Genomic DNA, 23,970 nt, shown 5'->3' with positions numbered 1-23,970 from the left:
TTAATAACTGAATGAATACTGATATTAAATTGGCAATATTCCCACTTGTAATCAATCTTACTGTCATCCACAAAATGAACATGGGCAGAGTGTGACGAAGGATCCGGTTTCATTTACACAGTATGAAACGGATACAAAGTCAGTGCTGAGAGATCACGTTCCTATTAAGAAAGACAGCAATTTCCATTCCTATTACGGAAATTAGATTCGCTTTCTGTGATCCGAATTCCTACAATTAAGCTAACATTTCAATGGCTGAGTGTATGTTAACAAGAAACAGCATTAAAAAGAGAAACCCACTAGTTTCTTCTTGTCTGTACTGTACCTTTCATTCTTAAAATACAAAGCAACAAAATATTCCAGAAAATGAAACACTGTACAGTAAACTAGTAAAACACATTTCACACTGCAGGAGAGAGGCAGAGCTGTATAGTAAACTAGTAAAACACATTTCACACTGCAGGAGAGAGGCAGAGCTGTATAGTAAACTAGTAAAACACATTTCACACTGCAGGAGAGAGGCAGAGCTGTATAGTAAACTAGTAAAACACATTTCACACTACAGGAGAGAGGCAGAGCTGTATAGTAAACTAGTAAAACACATTTCACACTGCAGGAGAGAGGCAGAGCTGTATAGTAAACTAGTAAAACACATTTCACACTACAGGAGAGAGGCAGAGCTGTATAGTAAACTAGTAAAACACATTTCACACTACAGGAGAGAGGCAGAGCTGTATAGTAAACTAGTAAAACACATTTCACACTACAGGAGAGAGTTAGAGATTAAATCAAGACGCAAGAGAGCAGTTTTCTACAGCAACAATACATTTCAAGAAATTCGATTGGCTCCTTGACTATTTTACTCAATTTGTTATGTCTAGTTTAGAGGTCAGAACTCCTGTATAAAGATTAAAATAAATGTACGGTACTTTTCACTATGGACTGTCATCCACCATCAACTGTGCACTATAATTGTTCATTCCTGTCTAGGAGGACATGCAGAGCCCACAATGAAATGGAGTGTTTATTCTACAAGTGGCCTGACAGAAATAAAACTTTACACTGGTCACCCATATGGTATTTTCCACTGGTCATCCATACAGTATTTTTCAACTTGGCATCCATTACTCATAAGCAGGGGTGAAATTCTCAACAAAAAAGTGCAGGTTCTCATATGCACTGCCAAGTGTAAACATTTTAAAAATTGAACCAATTTGAGTGGCAAGGAATAAATACTTCTAAAATGTGTAGATATTGGCAGACACTTTTCAAATACAAAATAAGCCTTAAGTAACTGATAAAATATAACCAACTCAGCATAAAATACTGAAAGCTTTGTACCCTCTGCGTGCATCACTCAGTCATGAACTGTGATATAACACGGGATTAAACCTGAAATAAGTATGAAGAAATATTGCACTATGCAGCAACTACTGTAACAGGGAGTTTTGTTTCAACACATAATAAAAAAGAAGGTGATACTGTAAAACAATTGTATACATTTCAGCTTTTGTTTGCTATTACTTTGAAAACGTGTCTATGGCCGCAGTTTACTGCGAAGAAACAGCAATGGCAAGGAATGAGAAAAAAAAAAAAAGTACAAAATAAATAAAATGCAGTATAATCATAAATCTCGAAAAACTACACTTCTAAATCTTTTGTAGTCATTTTTGTAATACTTTAGTACAAATACATGTTAATTTGGATTCATATGTTGTTTTTTTCTGACTTTATGTGAACGAAAAGACACACATTTGCCCGTTTTCCCATTGGAAATAGTGATATTCTGAAATATCACTGTCCTGGTCACAAAAGCAAAGTTTGTGGGGAATAATAGCCATTTTCTATACTTTTGAGGCATAAGCAATTAAGAAATAACACTTACTACCCAGGAACAAAAAAAAAAAAAAACACAATTGTTACACAGTGTAATTAGGGAGTCAAGATTCAACTAAAATACAAAGACAATTACAGCTTGTCTAAACTGCCAACTACCGTAAAACCCAATGTATAAGTCGCCCTTTCTTCTTTTCGAGACAACAATTTCAGGAAAAAGCCTATAGGTCACACCGGTGTAAAAATCGCTCCCAATACCAATAAATTTGAAGGAAAGAAAGAAGGAGTAGGGCACAGTCAACTACAGAGCAACATACTAGAAGTGAAACTGTACCAGTGTCCATAATAGAAAGCCTTTAGCATAGATGCCAACGAGTCATAAATCATAACAGAGTCTATAACAGATCTGACAAAAGAGTTATTCAGTTCAATTCAGTACGCAAAGACCTAATGAGAAAATTGTACAATTCTTCAAAACTGAACATAACCCAAACCATGAGTTTGTCCCAAGCCTGCAAAACTCAAACATGTGCACAGTTTATACCTCAATTTTAACCCTGTGTTATTTAAAAGAAGAAAGACTGCCCCCTACAAACACATTACATCTGCCGCCTCTATTGTATTTGACTCATTCACATCCCCCTGCCTCCCCTCTCCATCCTTGTCCTGTAGCTCACCCTGGGTATGACTGTATCTCTTATGGGAGTCGACTGCCTTGTCCAGCAGGCCTGGTGGTCGACCTTCAAACCAAGTGGGCGTGAGACGATTGTTCATTCCTGTACACTGCATAATCAGTAAATAATAATGATTCACATGTTTGTGTTGTGGGGTTTGTCCTGATCTACTGAACGTTAAACCAGATCTTAATCTTACAATTATGAGGATAGATAAAGAAGTACACCTGAGCTGGAATGATCTATACATTTAAAAACACATTAACATTTAAAATGCAATAATTCCTGTCCTTCACAGATTCATTTAGGGCAATTTCACTACGTTGGGTTCAGATTGATCAGTAAATTCCCCGAGCATTAGCCTATCATTAAACTCTAGATTAGAGGTAGTAAAATGTTAGATTTTAAGACTAACTCCTGGAACGATCAGCAGCAGATGTTACTGTTGCAACATTTTAATTCCATTACAAAGCACAAGGTGAATATTTGTAGTGTTTAACTGCTATGAAACTCAAGTTAATGTTGTTACATATAGTAACATTCAGATCATGGCTGGATATACTGCAAGATCTGGGCTAAATGTCACTTGCAGGGTCTAACTGTGACCTGCAGTGTTTGTAAAAGACACTCGTATTAAATCATCTACTCATTGAACTACATTTCACAACTTGAAACTCACACTAAAGGCCCTGTCCACACTATGCCTTTAAACCATATTAGTTGTCTTTAAAATGGCTTAAAAAGTGCCGAATACGGTTTGCGTCTACACTACGCATCGTTTAATACCGTACTCGAAAACCAGACTCGAGATCACCTCAGGGTTGAGTTCGGTTCTAAATTAAATCACACCAGGAAGTGCAGTTTGTCAGAATTGTGGACGTGTAATACCAAATAAAAATGTGTGTGTCTCCTCCAGTATCCCAAAATGCTTTCCGATATGTTTTGGTGCGTGAACATTACAAATACAGTACTCAGAACAGGCGCCTGAAGGAGCTGAGAAGGACTGTCAGTACTGCTGTACCGCATACAACTTCTGAGGCTTGTATAGAACTTCAGAGTTCAAAACAAAACGCACACATTGTACCTTGTGTTTAAGAAACAAAGCCATAATGTTCATGCTAAGAAGCGCTGTGTCTTCCGTGGGCACAGGCTCCATATTTGCCAGATTGTAAATATTAAATCCAGTGCATGATGTCATATCAAGTCCCACAGTCCACTGTGCTGCTAGGAACTGTAACTGGACTATCTGAATAATGTTTGTACGCATTAAGCCTCAACATGAAAAAGTACTTTAGTGTGGATGCTTTGAGCTGGATTAATTAAAACAATTGAGAGTATGGTTCTCATGATTGGTTATGTAGTGTGGACAGGGCCTAAATTTAAACAGATAAAAGGAATTTGATTTCACATGATTTCTTGGACTTTGAACCCTTAATTTAACCAGTGACCAACAGAGTTAGGGCAATTTGTTACTTAAGTAAAGCGTTACAGTAATAATATTATGCTTCTTAGTAACGAGGCAATACAACACGTTCAATTTTTGATGGGGATAAATATTAGTTACTTTCCACAAAAAATAAACAAGCTTGTCTCGTTACCTTATCTCTGTTGTGCACCTACATTGGTGGCATTTTTTATTTATTTTTTTAAGCCAAAAGAAGTATATTTCAATTCAGTAACCGTAAACATGAACGGCTATTTATTGCATTTTCAGTCAGCACGACCATAACAACTGGGCTTAAGGCAGTCAAAGACTTAACTTTCCTCGAACACATCGAAACCCAGAACACAACAGCTCTCTTTACAGGCGTGCACACAATCAGGATAGACTGTACTGCATACATATGGAAAATACTACAGTATACTCGATGTACAGACATATTTATCTACAAAATACATGCATGTATCTATTACATTAAGTGAAGTAATTTATGCAACAGTGTCATTTTTTCCTGCTTCATGTAGTTGCTTTTTCTTTTCACTCCTCCTGACTGCCACAAAGTTTCATGTACTTAAATGATGTGGCACATAAAGGTAAAGATGCTCTGTGTGGAGTGCAGGATGCGCCCTACAGTCTGGATATACTAATAAATTACATAAGCAACACAACAAATTCAGCCACACAGCCAAACTAACATCAATGTTAGTTTTTTGTTGAATCAATAATGAAAATAATTGATTGCTATGTTAGTATTATCAAGAATGACGGATTCTATTTAATAAAAAGGGTAGCCTACCTTGTATTTACATTCTTGATGATTCCTCTGGTTTTGATGTCACAGAGCTGCTGTAACTGTTTTAGTAGTTTATTTTTTGCTGCTTTTGTCGAAATAATAATACAAGTCAAATCAACGGATCTTCCGCTGACAGTGGTAGTTTTGCAGCTGCATACTGGGCTGCAAGGTATACCAAGGACATCCCTGTACATATACATTTTCATTGTCCTTGCGCACAATCGCACCTTAGTGAACTCCAACTATAACAGAGGCAATGAGGCATTATAAGCTCACACATCGTTGCCATGGGATGATAAATTTCTCCAAATTTCTGTTGAGTAAATTAAATAATGTTCTCTCCAGTACTCTTAACCTCTTGTACTGCTGGTCGCAATGGTAACTGAATGACGATTTTACAAGACACCCGTCATAATATAATATCTTATTACAACTGGGTACAGTTGACTGGTTGTTGTGTCACTGCTGCCGTCCATGCTCAATAAAAAAATAACAAAGTGATAATTCTGAGGCTAAAGACTTTGACGTGTCATTTGAAAGGGTTTCGGTTATGGCAGTGGTTTTTCTGCAGCCTGATCTGCACTTGCTGGCGATGTTTGAGTCCAGAAATGCTGCTTTGCAAAGTGGAGCGACATGATCTGAAAGCAACTGGAAGATTGTGCTTAACAACAAAGTTTGCAAAAAGTGCCTCTGCCTTTATCATTGCATTATCTTTGCCTGTACTCGCCACAAATTCACGCATAGATTTATGATTTCCAATAGATTTTGCAAATAGTTTTTTGTCCCTACATGAACGATGCAGTCGTAACGTCCTCTGTGTTTCACAGAGAAGTCAGTCAGTCAATACTCACAGTAAGCATGCAAGTCAGAGATTTTACTTGTTTTAATAAAAGGCTGTTCTGTAGTGTATTCTTGTCTATATTTCTGGCAGGGCAGTCGACTTTTAGATGGAGGAGAGTAGGACATTTTTTATATCTGGCTAGTGATGAAACCTGAACGATTGTATAAGGCAACATTTCCACGGCAGTTTCTCCGAGACCCCCTACACGGTTGCGAAGCAACCCGGCTCACCACTTTTAGTACGTTAGGTAAAATGCCACTACATCCAGTTACAGCATTACTGCTCCCAGTACAGTAATTTTGAGTTACCCCATCACTAAAGGACTAAACTAAAGAGCCTATGATTTAATGGTCTGCGCTTTTAAGGGTTTAACACCAACTGTCCTAGAAAACCGATAAATACCAAGGACCCTTCCTACAATAAAATCCATCAGAACACTGTAAATTATGGCTGGTCATAGCTTCTTTTAATATTCATAGTGGTCATAGCTTCTTTTAATATTCATACTTGTCAATTAGGCAGCAGCTAAGAATACCATTTTTTCTGATCAAAAAACAAAGTATCATCTTCTGAAGGATATCATAAATTGAACGGTTTGGAAATATGAAGAACAACATTTTAATGGTCACCAACACACTGGATTATCATCAGGCTTGTTCAACTTCAAAGAACACTTGGAATCTCAGTTCACAAAATTCACTTTGGGTGCTTTGGTCAAAGAAATATTACATGTTACAAGAAAAATCTTTTAAAAGATGATGACTTTATTTCTTCATTTAAAATTCTTTAAGAACCGGCAGACGTGCAAGCACACACGCACTGTAGCTAGCTGTGTTTCTCGATGTGTATTCAAACACAGTTAATTACATGTTTCTATAATTAATTAGTTATTATTACAATTAGTTAATTTGTTTGTTAAAAGGGAAAAAGTCAACACGACAATACAAATATACACAAGCTGTTTTTGCAACAATACTATTACAAAAATGGAACCAATGAAAGTTGATGGAGATTCAGTTCCAAGTACTTGTATCCATTTAGCTTCTTTTTGTAAAATGATTCCATCACAAACACCACCCCTCCTTGGATTAAGCAAGAACAGTTTATATAACCCTGCAAATACAAAGTCACTATATCATAGAAGCAGCTTTGTAAAATAACTGCAATGAAAGGGTAATTTTTTTGTATGATACGAAGGATTGTACTTGATGGAGAGAGTCATAAAGCACACCTGTGTACTGAATACAGTATATAACACAGATCACGATGCGCTAGCCACAGAGCACACCTGTGGACTGAGTACAGTATATAACCCAGATCGCGAAGCACTACTCAGAGCACACCTGTGTACGGAGTACAGTATATGACACAGATGGCGAAGCACTACTCAGAGCACACCTGTGTACCTGTGTAGCGAGTACAGCGTATACCCCAGATCATAAAGCGCTAGTCAGAGAACACCTGTGGACTGAATACAGTATATAACTCAGATCACAAAGCGCTGGTCAGAGCACATCTGCGTACCGAGTACAGTATATAACACAGATCACGAAGCGCTAGCCACAGAGCACACTGGTGTACCTGTGTACTGAGTACAGTGTATAGCCCAGATCACGAAGCGCTAGTTACGGAACACCTGTGTGCCGAGTACAGTATATAACCCAGATCACAAAGCGCTACAATCAGAGCACAGTGTATCGATTACAGTATATAACCCAGACCACAAAGTTCTACAGTCAGAGCACACCAGTGTATCGATTACAGTATATAACCCTGACCACGGTGCTACAGTCAGAGCACACCAGTGTACCAATTACAGTATATAACCCAGACCACGAAGTGCTACAGTCAGAGCACACTGGTGTACTGAATACAGTATATAACAGATCATGAAGCGCTAGCCAGAGCACACCAGTGTACCGATTACAGTATATAACACAGATCACGAAGCGCTAGCCACAGAGCACACTGGTGTACTGAATACAGTATATAACAGATCATGAAGCGCTAGCCAGATCACACCTGTGTACCGAGTACAGTATATAACAGATCATGAAGCGCTAGTCAGAGCACACCTGTGTACTGAGTACAGTATATATAACCCACATCAAAGTGCTACTGTACGTCTATCATCCAGAAGAAGAAAAAGGTTATATGACCCAAATATGGTACTGTAGCCATCTTAGGTCACAGGTCAAAGTGAAGGATGTTGTCAGATTCAGAAATGGTTGATGCGATATTAGCATGCAGCTCTGCAAATCCATGCTGTACAGGGATGCACAACTACTGCCAAGGACAGTGGTACAGTACTGCATTCCAGTAAAGACAAGCATGCTGCTAACATTTATCTCTAGCCATAGCTGCAAATACAAAATTAGAGCCATGAGTAAAATCATAAAGCACATTACATTACCTTAATCCACGACAGAACGTATGGCAAAAACCTTCAGTAAGACATAAGGACAGGGAATGGTGACCGTCTAGCGAGGAGGAGAATCAATTCAATTCCAGGTACCCTCCATTGCTTTTTGTTGCATCTGTTTACATTAGCACTTCAACTTTACTTGTTACTGTCAAATACAGTAACAAACCATATATTATTGTACTTTTGTGTGAACTATAAATAACCTTGCAGAGTTTACTAATAAATATATGATGACAGATTCATGGTCCCGCAAATACAGAGAACCAGACTGCAGAAAGATTAAATGATTGAAAATGCATTTTTAAAACACGTAATATCTTCCTTTTCAACTGTATCATGCTGGTTAAAACCCTCCCCTCCCCAGCTATGTCAGGAATTCCTGTTATCTCCCATGAATACTTGAAGCGTTTGACGAAAGTAAGATAAAACCATACAATCTAAAACAAAAATGAATGAACAAGCATGTGCCAACCTAGAAATTCCCCCAGTAACTGATACGCATTCTACAAAGGCCTCTTTCATTCTCTCCCCCCATGTATTACTATCTGTGTGTGTGACTGAGGCTTCTGATACTTCATTAAAAAGAGGCTTTTAAGAGATTATATATATATATATATATATAATATATATATATATTATATATACACACCACACACACACATTATATATACATCACACATATATATACATATATATATATATATATATATATGCTCCCTTGAGAAAGATATGTAGAATATATTGAAACATTGGGCAGCTGGCTCCGAGGTAAAATATATAGTAACGGAGGTGAGCGTCTCAGAGTTCTTTTCAGCACAAAATCTAACTGTCACACACAGAGCTGGGTATAAACGCACGGTTGCGTTTTTATTTACACACAAAATAATTAAATGAAAAGGAAGAACACTGTCAGGAACACCCTAACTATAAAACAGGACAGCTAAGCTGTTTACCTGTTCAAACAACCAAAACTGCACAGGTTTACAATAAAACACGTTTTGTTTTGAAAAGAACACAGAACTTTTTCTTCATTCGACACACAGTCGGGACTCTCCACACAGCAGAGACCCAGAAGAGACTAGCTGCTCTCTTTTTATACTCTGCACCTGGCTAATTTACAATGCCCCATCGTCTCTCTCAGGGAGCTCAACAGCTGATGTGGGTAATTTTCCAGCCTTGCCTGTGCCCCTGCCAGCATAGCAGAGCGGAGGCTGGCTGCAAACCAGTGACTCGCTCACCAAGCTCACTGGGCCAGTAGGGAACACGATCGTGCATTAAAGGAGAACTCTATTCCACCAGTATGACACCAGGCTGCTGTGCCTTTACCAGGGGAGCAATACACAGGTACCCAAAAACAGTAACATTAAACATGATAAATCACTTCTATTTCTGAACCAATTGAAGACAGACATAGTCAAGTAATTACCTTTTTTTTTTTTTTTTTTTTTTTTTTTTTGTACATCAAGTGTTTCATCGTCCTGTGTGCGTGGGGTTTACAGTCTAGGGACTAAAACAAGACACACAAAAGTAGACTGCCTATTTTTAATACACGATGAAAGCTGAGCTCATTAAAAACGCCTTGCAATGACAGAAATAGATACTGTAACTCCTTACATCAGTAGTTATCTATCTTCATATAGTAAGACATACGGCAACATTGAAATTTCCAAGCAATGCACATAAAAAAAACAAGGAGGAGGCAACACTCCCATTCCCCATGGTGTGCCTTGTAAAATATACAAATACACGACCGCATTCTAATTAATATGGTATTGATGTTGTACAATGCAACAGTTCAGCAGCTGCATGGCATGCCTGTGACCACATAAAACTCTTCTCTGCACCCTCCTCTTTAGCAGTGTGGGAGAGAAGGCTCAAGAGAAACAGACAATTTCACAGATTTCTATTCAGGTTTAACTGGCATTCACTGTGAAATGAAATCCAGTAGCCCAGCAGTATTCTATAGTACAATTCCCAGACACTTAACAGACTATTTGAACAGTTCTACCGGTGTCTTTTTAGACAAGCTATGCCATCCAAAAACATGTCACGCTGGAGCCTCCAGGCTGCAGTGCTGGGAGAGTCCAGGCTGTTGCTTCGGTCCAGTCCAGGTGCTGGTAAAGGATGTTGAGCTTTAACAACAATGACGTTTAATCCATAAAGCAAAGGCCACTCTGTCAAGCTTACTAACCGTCATTCTGGGAGTGGATGATATCTAAAAATACATTTATAATAGTTTGAGACGTTTCCTATTCCCCCCCCTTTTTTTTAAATGATAGGTCATTCCCACACTGCCGATGAGAGACAATGTCCTCAAACACATGACGAAAGCCCGCTATCAACACTGCACATAATGCTGCTGTGCGGATACAACAGGAGGACGTTGGGTACAATCCATGTGGCTTCTACAGTTAATCATATAGAAATGAGTGCTGTCCAACACAGGCTCAATATTGGGTTTTTTTTTTTATTATTTTATTTTAGGTGGTCAAGTCAAATATCCAGTATCCATACTGTGGCAATGTTGCCCCGCGCCCATGTGTATTTCTGTGTTGTATGTTACGTGTTGTGTGTTAATGTTGGTGTATAGTCATTGGTACACAGGATATAAATAGGGTCTGTGTAATACGAGTGTTTAAAATGTATATTTATATTTAGGCATGAGGATTGCACAGCACTTCATGTGCAGGCAAAATATAATATGTGAGCACGGAGAATGGCACTTTATTAATTCACACGTAGTAGTACAGAGACACCAATTGAATGATTGATTAGCAATTGAGTCTCAGTATAGCTGCATAAAAGCATTATGTTTTCACTCACTCTGGGTTGTGTGTTCAGGTGAGTGGAGAATGGGATTGGAGACTGAGGTAATAACAGATATCATTATAGCAGCTCACCGTTTTTGTCTGTGTAGTCCTTTTTGTTTGTCTCTGTTTTGGCTGCCAGTGCCATGTCCTGTGTTTTGTTTGTCTTTACAACCTTTTATTTTCTGTCTGTTCAATTATTAAATGCTGAGCACAGCTCAGCTTCACCAAAATTCCTCCTCTCTGTTTATTTTGTGTTGGTTCCCGTTTCTGGTCTGACGTCACCCACTGCAGCCATCTTTGTGACACACATACATAGCAAAGCCAACAGCAAATGAATGTTAACACTGTTAATTATGACTGGTTCCCCATGAGACTATACAGTAATTAATTTGTTCTAGTTCTTAGGCGATGTGTGCTTGGTTTCAAGGATACTTTCTCGTATCCTTAAAGCTGTTAAGGGGTTTAAATCATGTACAACACTGTAGACAAGGGCTCAAAAAGTTTGAATATGGATGTTTTACTGTAAAATAATGCCTTAAAATATAGTGATTTCAAATATTTTGACATTCAGCTTCAGGGTTCTCCCCAGGAATTCCGTACAGCCGGGCGGCAGAACATTATAGCCGGAAGCACTTTAAACAGAAAAATAAACTTGCCTTACCTTAAATATATAACGACAAAATAATTTAGATAATGTATATTCTTTCGTTGACTATTTCTGGTTGTGCTTTTTTATGTTCTCCATTTTCTTTTTCATTACTGTTTTTTTATTCTGGTAAATTACCATGCTTATGTAGGCACTCTACGATTTGACCGAGGAAAGATAACCCAGGTTTATTGGAGTTATTGGACCGGTAACCTTTTCACTTCGTTTTAAGCTTAATTACTGAGATAACTGCGTCATTTAAATTTTTTCTTTACGTTTTCAGGGCATTTTGTTAATGCACGACTATTTTAGTTTTTCGCCGTGCAACATTTTTTTTTAATGCAACTCTTCGTTAACGCTTCATTTTAACACAACAGTGCTCACACAAGTCTGGTCAGCATCATAACTGTTGCATGAAACCGCAGTGTAATAATCCAGCATCGCTGCACTTAAGCATTTGTATTTGTACCTTACAGCACAATAATATGACAAAAAATGGACAATGATAATACCCGAAAATACTAAAAAATTTTCGTAAAAGCAGCCAGCGCAAATATAGTATCAGGAAATTGATTGCACCGATCGCCGGCTTATTTCGACCCCCTGCATTCATACTCACTATTTTTGTTTTGAAAACAATTGGTTATTTTTTTAGCAGTCATTTTAACGTTTTAGCCTCTCGAAGTGCTTAATACAGAAAACCCGCCCCTTCAACTCTCCGATTGGTTAAATGTTGTGTCAAGACGTTAACACAGCTTTCACGTTGTTCCAAGACATTTTTTTCACCCAGCAATGCACAACTGATCTAGTCTGCTAGAAGCGCAGTCAATCCTTATTGTTAAAGGCACAGTAGCATCTGCAAGACTGGCGGATCAGGTTTTCTCACCCGGGAGGTGACAGCCACTTCGTCAGACGGCACGCCCGGCTAAAAAGGCCTGGGGAGAACCCTGAGCTTTACAATTGCTCCTCGTTTAAGAAGCTGCATTACACTACACTACTGCATGCCCATGAATAGTACAGAGGAGAAGCTAGTTACCATGGCCATTTCTGTCTGAGCTACAGCTAGATACCAGGCTGCCTGAAATTACGGCAAAGTTAACTCTGTAAACTGCTGCATCTAAGAGCAGAGACCCTGGCTCACTACAACTTTTTCTAAATTGCTGTCTATTGTAGTCCCAGTAGAAGATTTCATAAATACACACAAGCCTCGACAATCATTTACTGCTCCAATGACTATTCGCACCGTCAATTATTTTTCAAAGAAACTTAACTTTAGAAGAGACTCATCCTTCAGCCAAAGCAAATTCTATGTCATTATTACAATGAATCTGTAGGTCATATCTGTGTATTATATACTGTAGTGAGGTGGACGCACAATAATCGTTGGGGAATTTCTCCCCTTCCTGTTACTTGACTGAAGTGATGGAAGCTCATTGTCAGTCTCTGTTTTTCTCAGGCTGCTGTGCGAGGTACAAGTTCTAGTTCAGTCCACAGATGAGCACATATTGGTCTGAAATCTGGCAGATGGGGCTACTCAGCTGATTAACATAAGAACAGAACAGTTTAAGGAAAGGGTGACTTCACAAAAACCTTCTATTCTAATAAAATTAAACAAAGATGACCCAGAACAACATGAGAACAATCCAATGTTACTGGCAGTCTAATCAGCAGTGACTTCCAACTAAACTTAAATCAAGCCAAAACTTTGAGAATTGGTCACCCAGTTCTCCCGCCTGTCTTTGTACTGCAATTCTGAGACTATTACCATGCGAATTAAAAAAGGTACCGTCCAGCTTCATTTCCCTCTGCATTGTCTGGTGGCCAACATTTCCCACCAACTAATAAAAAAAGGCAGCTGACCTTCCCACCTGAACTGCAAGAATGGGTCAGAATTCTTTCAAAACAAAGAAGTCTTCCAAGTGTTCCAACATTTCTTTCTATTAACGACAGAAGTTTTGATCAAAGGGAAAAGGGGAGGAAAAAAAACAAGCCATACTAGAATACATGCTCTGTGCAGTGCTGAATCTGACAGCACCATCAGACCTGGCTTGTTTCCAAGAGGAATGATCAAATATACTGGATAAGATCACACAGAAAGGCCAGTGTTCCTCTTGCAGCGTTACACAAAGCACTGTGTAACACCCCATGGTCAACCGCTGTGGGTCAACATGAAGTCGGACAGCTTCGGATTGTTAATCACATTACGAAGGGCCGGTTCCAAGGCAAGCAATTTGAAAAAGCATGCAAAAATGAATTCCCCTCTCCCAAGCCCTTGATTTCTGCAAACAGAAACAAGAGGACCATACCAAATTGGAAATAATGAACAATGAGTTAATATGTGACTTAGTAAAAACCCTTTTGCTCCATTACCTTGACTGGAACGCCACTAAACCGTTTCACATGCACAAGTTTGATGGAAAGACGGCGGACAGTCAAATTCAGCATCAGTGTTCCTCTGAGCTTAATCATTTTAAACGCTTAATTTTCAAGTTGCTATGACAGTTTTCAGTGAGAGGTTTGTTTAAGACAGAGATAATATGAATGATACTGTATCTACAGTATTTCTGTCTGTTTTTCAGTTAACAGCAATTCTTTCTTCACCTTCTGAAATTTTATTTGTGTTTAAAAGGCATCACATACCGGACTGCATCCTCTCAGTATTACAATTCACAAAGATGAGCTTCAGACAGATTAAGATACTGTACTAGAACTATTCATCAATCCTTAATTGGGACTTTCTGGTGCTGCATTGAACTGTTGGGATGGCGGGATTTGTGTTGTTCACGCTCTGTGTGCCTGTGTAGCTGCAGAAGCCTGGTTCCAACAAGGTCCGCTCTTTCCCGCCTGCTGGACTCTGTAAGGTGCAGCCTGTGTGCTGTTTTGGAGAGCGTGCTGAGAGAGTGACAGCAGAAAGAGCGAAGACCATTTGCAAGCTGAAACAATGGCACTTATTAGCGCCAATCCAATTCAGCAACAGTCTTTCCAGACAGACATATATATAGTGCCTTGCAAAAGTATTCAGACCCTTCCTATGATGTCCCATTTTGTGAAATTACATGATGCATACACATTTTTTTAAACTTAATAATTTATTCAAAACGTGAATGCTCAAACTGAAGACTTCTAAGGGTAAGATGAGTTACAATAAATGTCAGCAAAATCTAAAGAGAAAAAACTGAACTATGTTGATTGCATAAGTATTCAGACCTGTCAACTCAATATTTGGTGGAAGCACCTTTGGCAGAAATTACAGCCGCAAGTCTTTTTGGGTAAGTCTCTACCAACTTTACACTGGCTTGGTGCAATTTGTGCCCATTCTTCTTGGCAGATTTTCTCAAGCTCTCTCAAGCTGCTTGGGGATCACTTATGGACAGCAGTTTAAGTCTTTCCACAGATTCTCAATAGATTTCAATTTAGGACTTTGACTGTGCCACTCAAGGACATTCACGTTCTTATTCTTTAGCCACTCCAGTGTAGCTGTGGCCTTGTGCTATGGATCATTGTCCTGCTGAAAGGTGAATTTTCACCCCGGTTTTTAGCAGACTGAAACAGGTTTTCCTCTAGTATTTGCCTGTACTTTGTTCCACCCTTTTTCCCTTCAATCCTAACAGGCTTTCCAGTCCCTGCTGAGGAGACGCATCCCATAGCAAGATGCTGCCACCACCACGCTTGACTGTAGGGATGGTATTGACTGGGAGATATGCTGTGTTGGGTCTGTGCCAAATGTAACGTTTGGTATTTAGACCAAACAGTTCCACTTTGTTATCATCTGACCACAACACCTTTTGCCACATTTTTGCAGGATCACTCAGATGCTTTGTTGCAAACTGCATGCAGGCTTTGAGACGGCTTATTTTTAGTAATGGCTTCCTTCTTGCCACTCTGCCATACAGGATGCTTTTGTGAAGTGTTCTGGATATTGTTGACTGATGCACATTTTCTCTCATCTCAGCCGTTGAACTCTGTAGCTCTTTCACAGTTGTCGTTGGCCTCACAGTGGCATCCTTCACCAATTTCCTCCTTGCTCGGCTGCTCAGTTTGGAGGGGCGGTCTGACCTAGGCAGTGTCTAGGTGGTACAATGCACCTTCCATTTCTTGATGATTGCGTAGACTGTGCTCACAGGGATATTCAGAGACTTCAATATTTTTGTACCCTTCTCCTGATCTGTGCTTTTCAATGATTTTATCCCTGACTTGCTTTGAAAGCTCCTTAGTCTTCATGGTTGAGTCTTTGCTTGAAATTCACTACCTGACCAAAGAATCTCACAGAGACAGATGTTTTTATTCTGAAATCATGAGAACCACTAATATTGAACAGACAGAGGCCATTCTATTAATTGTGTGGCTTGTTAAGGTCATTTTGTGCACCTGAATTAAATTTAGGTTTGCCACAGCAAAAGGTTTGAATACTTATGCAATCATGGCTTTTCCATTTTTATTTCATATTAATCATCCATTTACTTCTTTCTTTTTGTTTTTGCTTTGAATGTGTAGAGTAGGTTGTGTATATAACACATCTTAATTCCTACTTCAAAGTGTCATGACTGCAAGCTTTAAAGCAACAAAATGTGAAAGCTGTGAGATGGTCTTTTGCAAGGCACTGTGTGTGATTTTATATATGTACAACATATCGAAACGTTGGGCAGCTGGCTCTTTGAGCATATATATCGTATTACTTCAATTTGGCGCCGCCCTCGTACTAAAGACGCCCTCCTATTGACCCCACAGTCATATATCAGCTTTATAATAGAGGCCGCCCTCGAATAAATGCCGCTATCAATAAAGAAACATTAAGGTATTTTTTTCTCCCCCTACTAAAAAAAAAATAAAATAAAAAATCTAGCCTCAATCTAGCACATAAATTACAAACTAATGCACACACACATAGCAAGCACATTTTATGTAATAGTAGTACAGTTCTGAAATAAAATGCAAGATAAACTACGTACAGAACAGCAGTCCTTCTGAAGTTCTTCTAGGTGACACTTGTTTTGTTTTTAGTTCACCTGTAAATTCCCTTACAAATAAAAACAATGTGCTTACTATCTATGAGAAGATTTAATTTCGGTTTCTCTTGCAGAGAAATTACAAACAAGTTACAGTGAGAAAAAAAATAAAGAGGAGGATATATTGCAGTTTTTACAGAAATCAAACTGATATTCTGAGGTAATTTTTGGTGCAGAAAAACAACTGTGTCACACTCTTGGATTTAACTGCCACAACAGCATTGTCCCGCCTCTTAACAACCAATATACACTCCTGATTCGCTGCTACAGTACTCCTCTGACCTTCCAACTCCCACCTAGTAGGCTCTTGGTAAGTGTCACCAATAAATATGCTGTAGTCAAAGTAGGTTAGCCACACACGCTGCTTCATACAGGTAAGCTACCGTATTACAGAAAATTAGCAACTGTGATGCCTCTAAAATGTCAAATCTGCAGGGTATTATTTTTTTAACAGTGGTCAATTATGTGTGCTAGCATATACATTCATACACAGTATATATTTCTGTAGCCCAGCAGAGAAGTTTTGTCTTTGCCTTTGCCCAAACAACTGCCACCAGATCATGCATTAGAGAGCACCTTGCTAGAATCTAACCCTGGACCCCAGTCCTTTAAATAAATGACTGCCTCCATTGCTCAGGTATCTGACTCTTGGTCTAAACCCCCTCTAGGTGAATTACACAGAGCACCAAGCTTTGTGACTGCTGTGGAGTTTACTTTACACCCAGATCAGGAGACACAAAGGCAATTTTCCTATAAAAACATATTTAAATTCATTCAAATTCTCAAAGAAAAAAATGGAGGGAAAAGGAAGTAAGGCAGACAGGCCTTAATGCAACACTTTTAACATGTGACAGACCTGCTTAATAAAAATGAGAGAATATCCAGACCCTTGACTAATTATATAGTTCATTTGTTCTTATTGTTGCACTTCAGTTTGGCCACCAGTACAGTATTTGCCATGAGACAAACTAAGCTGTGGTGTACAATTAGTGGTTACGTGTTTTTGTCTTTTTTAATGAAACCCTAAGTAATGGATTCTATATTACTGTATAATATTAGTGTTCTCTTTTTAAAAATCATTATTACCTGCACTGCACATATTTAATCCAGATAAGTGCTGTTGGCATTTGTGAAAGCTTTATGTCACTCCAAGTGAAGCTGCAGTATCATTAATGCAACTGAATTCAAACACTTTGAATTCATGCGCCAGAGTGAGAAAAAAGAAAACATGTAGTTCAGTAGGAGGGAAAGAAAAGCAAACCAGCAAGGAGATAGGAACTAAATACTAAGATAGAGGAGGACTTAAGTCTAAGAAAAAAATCTTCTGCTGATTAAAGAAAATGTAACAGATTGCTTTGGTGTGCATCTTGAAATTACAGACGTCTTACACGAAACCCACAAAAAGAAGCAGGAATATACTCACATTATGTTTTAACTGCTGTATAATATTTAACCATATTATGAAAGAAACTCTCTACCATATTACACAGCGTACTGCTTTTTATTTATGGATTAATGTGCTTTGCCGGCTATCTTTCCGGTACACTTGTTTTTAAATTATACTGTATATGATCACTTTCACCTCTAAATACATAACAAATGTTTCTGTCAAATCCCTAATAGACCAATTTGCAAAAAAAAAAAAAAAAAAACAAAAAAAAAAAACTATCTGTTCATAATCCACACGCGCTGGCCAGGAGCATCGAGATCACTCAATACTTTCTAGGGCAAAGGCAATTGAGCGTACCTAACACTCTGTGCTTGTCAGGCACACACTCAAAAGGGAACAGAGCCATCGCCTTGGTCCTTCTTAGTTTAATAATATTCACTGTTAAAAAAAAAAAAAAAAAAAAAAAACTGGAACAGAAAAGCAGCCCCTGGAAATAACAGCTATAATATACAACTGCATGACAACCAAGAACCCTCCCAAGCAGTCTCCTGGGAAACCTGTGCTCACTGTAGTACAGCAACAGAAAGAAAAAGTCACAACAGCAGATGGATTCATTTGCAGCTACTGTATCAGAATCTGTTTTTCATCTGACAAACTCCGTCATGAAAAACATTTAAAACTTCCAGCAGAGAACTGCCATTCCATCTCTTTGAACACAAAAGTCTGAAATAAAACTTTGTATCATTTTTTATCAAATAAGTTAAACAAAAAAAAAATAATGGTTCGGTCCAGGATTGGTATGAAGTACTGTAACGTTAAAATCAATTTTCTTACTTCATAAGCGCTAGTGACATTGTTATTCATCACCCTTACTTGGGTCTTTTGCAATCTCCTTTATACCAATTAAAAAAATGGAAGACAAGCCAAGAATCAAAAGATACATGAGACAATATTGCTAATGAGAGAGGAATCTGTCAAAATTCTTACCACTTCCAAGTATTACAAAAGAACAGATTTATTATTCTTTAAACAGGATATGAGAAAGCTCTTCAGACATTGTACTCCAGTAGATACCAAAAAACAGAAAATGGGCAGTAGATATTATGCAGTACTGTTTACAAAGTAGAAGGAAAATAAATGATGAATTAAAAAGGCCTAATAAAAAACAGACTATCAGCAACCTTTAATAACCCTACACAACTTCTGCACTAAAGCATACAAGTGCAGTGGCCATTTCCAACCTCTCTACTATACCTACCTTCCAACTGAGATTGTGGTTGTTATAAACTGCGCTGGTTATTTACATACTACTTCATTCATTATAATTTATTTGGAGAAAATCTATTAACCAATTGGATTCACACAGACAATGGACACTGGCTGAATCAATAGCAGTAATAGTCTTTAAAAAGGTTAGAGGTTTCTGTACATGAATGCAGGTACCAACTGTACAGTAAATACGTTTGATGGACAATGGTGACTGATCACCAATGTATGTGATTTATACAGTTAAACATCAATTTAATTGTTACTGAACTATACATCTCACCACCTTGTTTCTATAGAGATACTTTCCCCCCTTACAAATCAACTGACTTCATGTACAGGGATGTAGTGGCACAAAAAAGGGCAAAAGCTGTCCTAAAATCAATAACAGTACAATATAAACAGTTAGCCTTTACGTTACGTTTAATTAAACTAAATACTAAAGAGTCCAAATACATATACTAATAAATGTTTACTACCAAATGCTACTAACTTAGGTGGCACAGTTAAATCAGTTTCTTGAGTAATACTAATACATTTACCAGTTTTGCCCTTTACTTTTTCCTCATAAGAAATCCAAAAGTTGTTCACGCTTTTGTTTTGTTGAGCATCAACAATTTACTCGCACCCTCCACTAGTGTTTTCTACTATTATAACAACCTTGACTTGCATAAAAAAGGAAAAACATTGAGTGAAATAGCTTACATCACCCAATTTTCAAGGTGTGGTATCTGAAGCATAATCAACAAGTACAGAGAAACACAATCTGTAATTGACAAACCAGGACTGGAACACCCAAAAAGCTGTCTAACAAGGATGAGCTATACTTGAACATAATATCCTTAAGGAATAGAAAGACGACAAGCATTGAACTGACAACAGAAGTGGCAGAAGGCACAGGTGTCGTTGTCCATCAAATCAACAGTACGAAGGTCACTCTTGAAATCAGGACTTAAAGGATGTGCTGCAGTAAGAATACCTCTGTTAAGAAAGGGGGCCAAGACTAAAAGGCTAAATATGCTCAAGAACACAGAAATTGGACAAAGGAACAATGGTCAAAGGGGCTTTGGACTGTGTCTTATGCCAGTTCTGTTGTCAATTCAACTCGTCTGTCTTGCAAGAATATGGATCACGTAAAACTACCAAACTTAGCATAATGCACATATTTTAAGTATTCTACTCTTAACTTGTTGCATCTCAATTGATACTGTACTTATAGTAATATAATTTGCACTCACTGTAAACTATACTGTATTTAAATTGGCTTTACGTTGTAATCCTGCAAGTCGCCTTGGATAAAGGCATCTGCCAAATAAATAATAATAATAATAATAATAATAATAATAATAATAATAATAATAATAATGGATACAAATTGTGACTGTGTGGTGAGCACCCATGGTCCGTTTGATGTGGAAAGACACAAAAAGACTTCAAGGAGTGAGTGAGCAAGCAAGCAATGATTTACCAGTCACCAAGGAATCATATTTTAATATATAAATTCATCACGAAAGAGGAATGACATTCATATATGTGTTGGTGCATATCTAACTGTATATGTGCGCTAAGGTCCAAGCTATGAAAAGAACACTGCACTGCATAAAGAACCCACAACACCCACATCAGATGTGTTTTACAAGCAGCGTTGGTTCCAAAGCAGCAAGCAGTTTATTCCAAAGACAAAGCAATCAAACTAAATTGTTACTTTATTTTAAAAGGAAGAAAGATGGGAGAAGTAAAGGATATCAAAACCATTAATAATGGTGTCTAGCAGGTCTTTTTAAAAGTGTGGGTTACAAATTGCCATTCAGCTGTTGTACATTCTAAACTCTAAACACAAGGTTCTGTTTTCCTTCACACATGAACACACTGAAAGCTAAACGATGCATGATGTGGTTCTGTCAGATACAGCACATGACCAAAACCCTGGAAAAAGCATTCTTCACCATCTGATTAAAACAAGCCAAGCTGCCAAAGCCGAAGATTAAGGCTTCTGTTAAATACCCTGGGATTGCATTCAAACAAATAAAACGTACATTTGAAAGATGAACACGGCAAAAAATACCAAAAAGCATAAGTTATCTTTACCACAGATGTTCTTTGTTTTTTTTGTTTTTTGGTAGAGTACCATACTCTTAAAAGATGATAGCAGTGTTCCAAAGCATTATCTGGGGATAGTGATGGTTTTATTCTTAAGGTGTGTAGTCCTAATGCTGGATACTTTAGTAGCACAATATACAGCAATAAGTAAAACAAATCATAATACTAATGAGGTTTTAAACCATTACCAGACACTTTAGTGTTTAAAGTCTTCATACAGTATATCCTTACACTGCATTAACAAATCAGCATCATTTACAAGCAAACAGTGCGACTGCAAAGGGGGGCTGGCAATTTGAATACACATTCAACTAAAGAGTCCTTTATGCAGCGGTATCTGTTCAATATCATGTCACAGTTTATTATCAAACACAGAATTTACAGTAATTATAAGCAACTATGATTACCTTGGAAGGGGTACTGAAAGGATACAGTTGGTACAACACATTCATTTGGTAGAACTATGCAGGTCCTAGGTGGTTCAAATTAAACATTATAGGTTTGAACAAGGAACTGGCATGATATGGCCAACTCTGCCCACCCCTTCTATAGTGCGTTGGTACTCAATTGGGCTCTTCATATTCATTCTGCAGTACTTCCAAATATTTATTTCAACAGTCCAGTCTCTTTCCAACAAGGTCTATAATTGTTTACTTGAACCAAGACAAGGCAAAGTCAGAATGGACTGAATGAGCCACAAGCGAGTGCAGCACTGTACCACACTGCTGTAGAGGAAACATTTAGAATTAGTAAAGCTGCACATTAAGGTGTTTTGGTCCAACTGCTGAAACACAGACCAGCCATAAAAACAGTGATATTGAAAATCAAAGCAAACCTACTGCATTAGTGATATTAAAATACTCTGTGTGCAAGAACAAGCATGAAAAGCGGCCCCTTAATTTGAATGGTTAAACTAGAAAAGGGAACTGCATGTCTAACAGGGGTGGGTATTGGGACTGAGGATCTGTATTGCAATATATTGCAATACTTAAGACAATACAGTGATATGTATTGTGATACATATTGGAATTCAATGCCGAATTATGCAGTTTTTTTTGCACCAAAATAAATCTACATACATAAACCATGCTTTTTGTCATTTTTATGGAATTTAAATGATTCTAATGTAATATGACAAATTAAACTCTAATATGAAATGACCATTAACTCATTTTTGTTGGATCCTCTGAAGTACGTCCATGTGCTCCCAATTTAATATGAAAAATAGAAAAACAGTGCTGGTTTGGAAGCCATTTAAAATTCTCTAAAAACATTGATTTTAAATGTAATTTTTAAATTTGTATATCTTTATTTTCATTTTATATTAAACATGTTTTTCAAAAGTGCATCCTATGACTTTGGCCTATTTTTATTATTTCCTACCCTGTACACGACATGGGCTCACAGTGATGAGGCACTGCAGTCTGGGTCTGCGGTACTTTAGACATATCATTGGAATCTTGAGCTCGTGACACGCACTAGCACGGAACACAATGCCCACTGGGACTGGCAGGTTAATGCAACATAAGTAGGACAGGGCGAGCCAAAGCCTCTTCCTCCTAATCCCCAGCCAGCTACATGGTGCTCATTAAACAATCTGTAACAACTTTGTATCTTATCCTCATCCTGGAGCAATTAAAGTACATGATCCTCCTCACGTCAGGGGTCAACCCCTGCTTGCCATCCTCAACATATCATCTGAGCAATCCCACACTCCCCCTGTCTGTACAGCACATTAGAAATACTTAAGAGGAAATACACAGTCCTTCAATCATGCAATAAGTGCCCCCAGTACAGTAGCAAGAGTGAAGACATTCCTAAAAATGACTGTAGTACAAACCTCACTGACGCCATCGACAACAGTAAAACAAGGTTACTGTATGTACTGCTTCCTTTTTGGATATGCCATTTATACATGCTCAGGTATGTAGATAAAAGCCATTAACTGCAGGAAAATATTGGTGGCTGTTGAAATCGACATATTTAATGAATACTGCTAATTCTTACTGTTTATAGACCCCCAGAACCCCCTGCTATTTATACCATATTCCTTTATAATTATACACAAGTGTTTTAATGTTATTATTTCTGTCCACTATTACTGTAGCATACAAAACATTCACTGCGCCACAACACACACAAGAGTTTGTTTCTCTTTCCCATCCCCTCTCCATTGACAAATGTAACGACCAGCTTTGAAACAAAAAATTGTAAAATGACGAATCCAGCTAAGTTTTAGGATAAATATTAAGACAGATACATCCTTTCAGAACAGCACTCCTCTTCCAGCAACAAATTCTGCGCTGTGTGTATTTAACCGTACAGTAAACCTGCCTGGGTTAGGCAGCCTTCAAAAAGAGTTCACCATTTAAAGGGTTTTCTGAACAGTTTATTCTAAAAATACCACTAGCGTAATGTATTTATGTATACACAGAGGCGTCAACCAGCGACCAGCAACCTTACCCCATGAAATTGAAATGTGCTAAAAATAAATAAAAATAAATGAATACAAAATATATAAATACATAGTTCCTAAGCATGTTTACCACAGATGGCTGATTGATTAATTTCTAAATTGTTCTACCTTTCAGGACCTCCACAAAAACTGCGAAACGCACACAAAAAACAGGGACTCTCTCATAAACTTACAAAATTGCAGGGTGAAAATTGACAAGACATGCATGTTGTACTTTCAGCAGCGAGACCGTGTTAATGAAAACCCTACAAAACAAGTATCCTTAC

The 23,970-nt window shown here is 38.0% G+C and overlaps 1 protein-coding gene across 5 annotated transcripts in view; it reads right to left on the bottom strand.

The window, feature by feature from the left end:
* LOC121314110 (MAGUK p55 subfamily member 7-like) overlaps positions 1 to 23,970 on the bottom strand; it is a 147,647-nt gene that overhangs the window by 123,188 nt on the left and 489 nt on the right. The window lies entirely within an intron of this gene.

This window comes from Polyodon spathula, chromosome 4 (assembly GCF_017654505.1).
Source record: "Polyodon spathula isolate WHYD16114869_AA chromosome 4, ASM1765450v1, whole genome shotgun sequence".
NCBI lineage: Eukaryota > Metazoa > Chordata > Actinopteri > Acipenseriformes > Polyodontidae > Polyodon > Polyodon spathula.
Note: the sequence above shows the minus strand (reverse complement) of the source record. Positions and strands in the feature narration are given on the sequence as shown.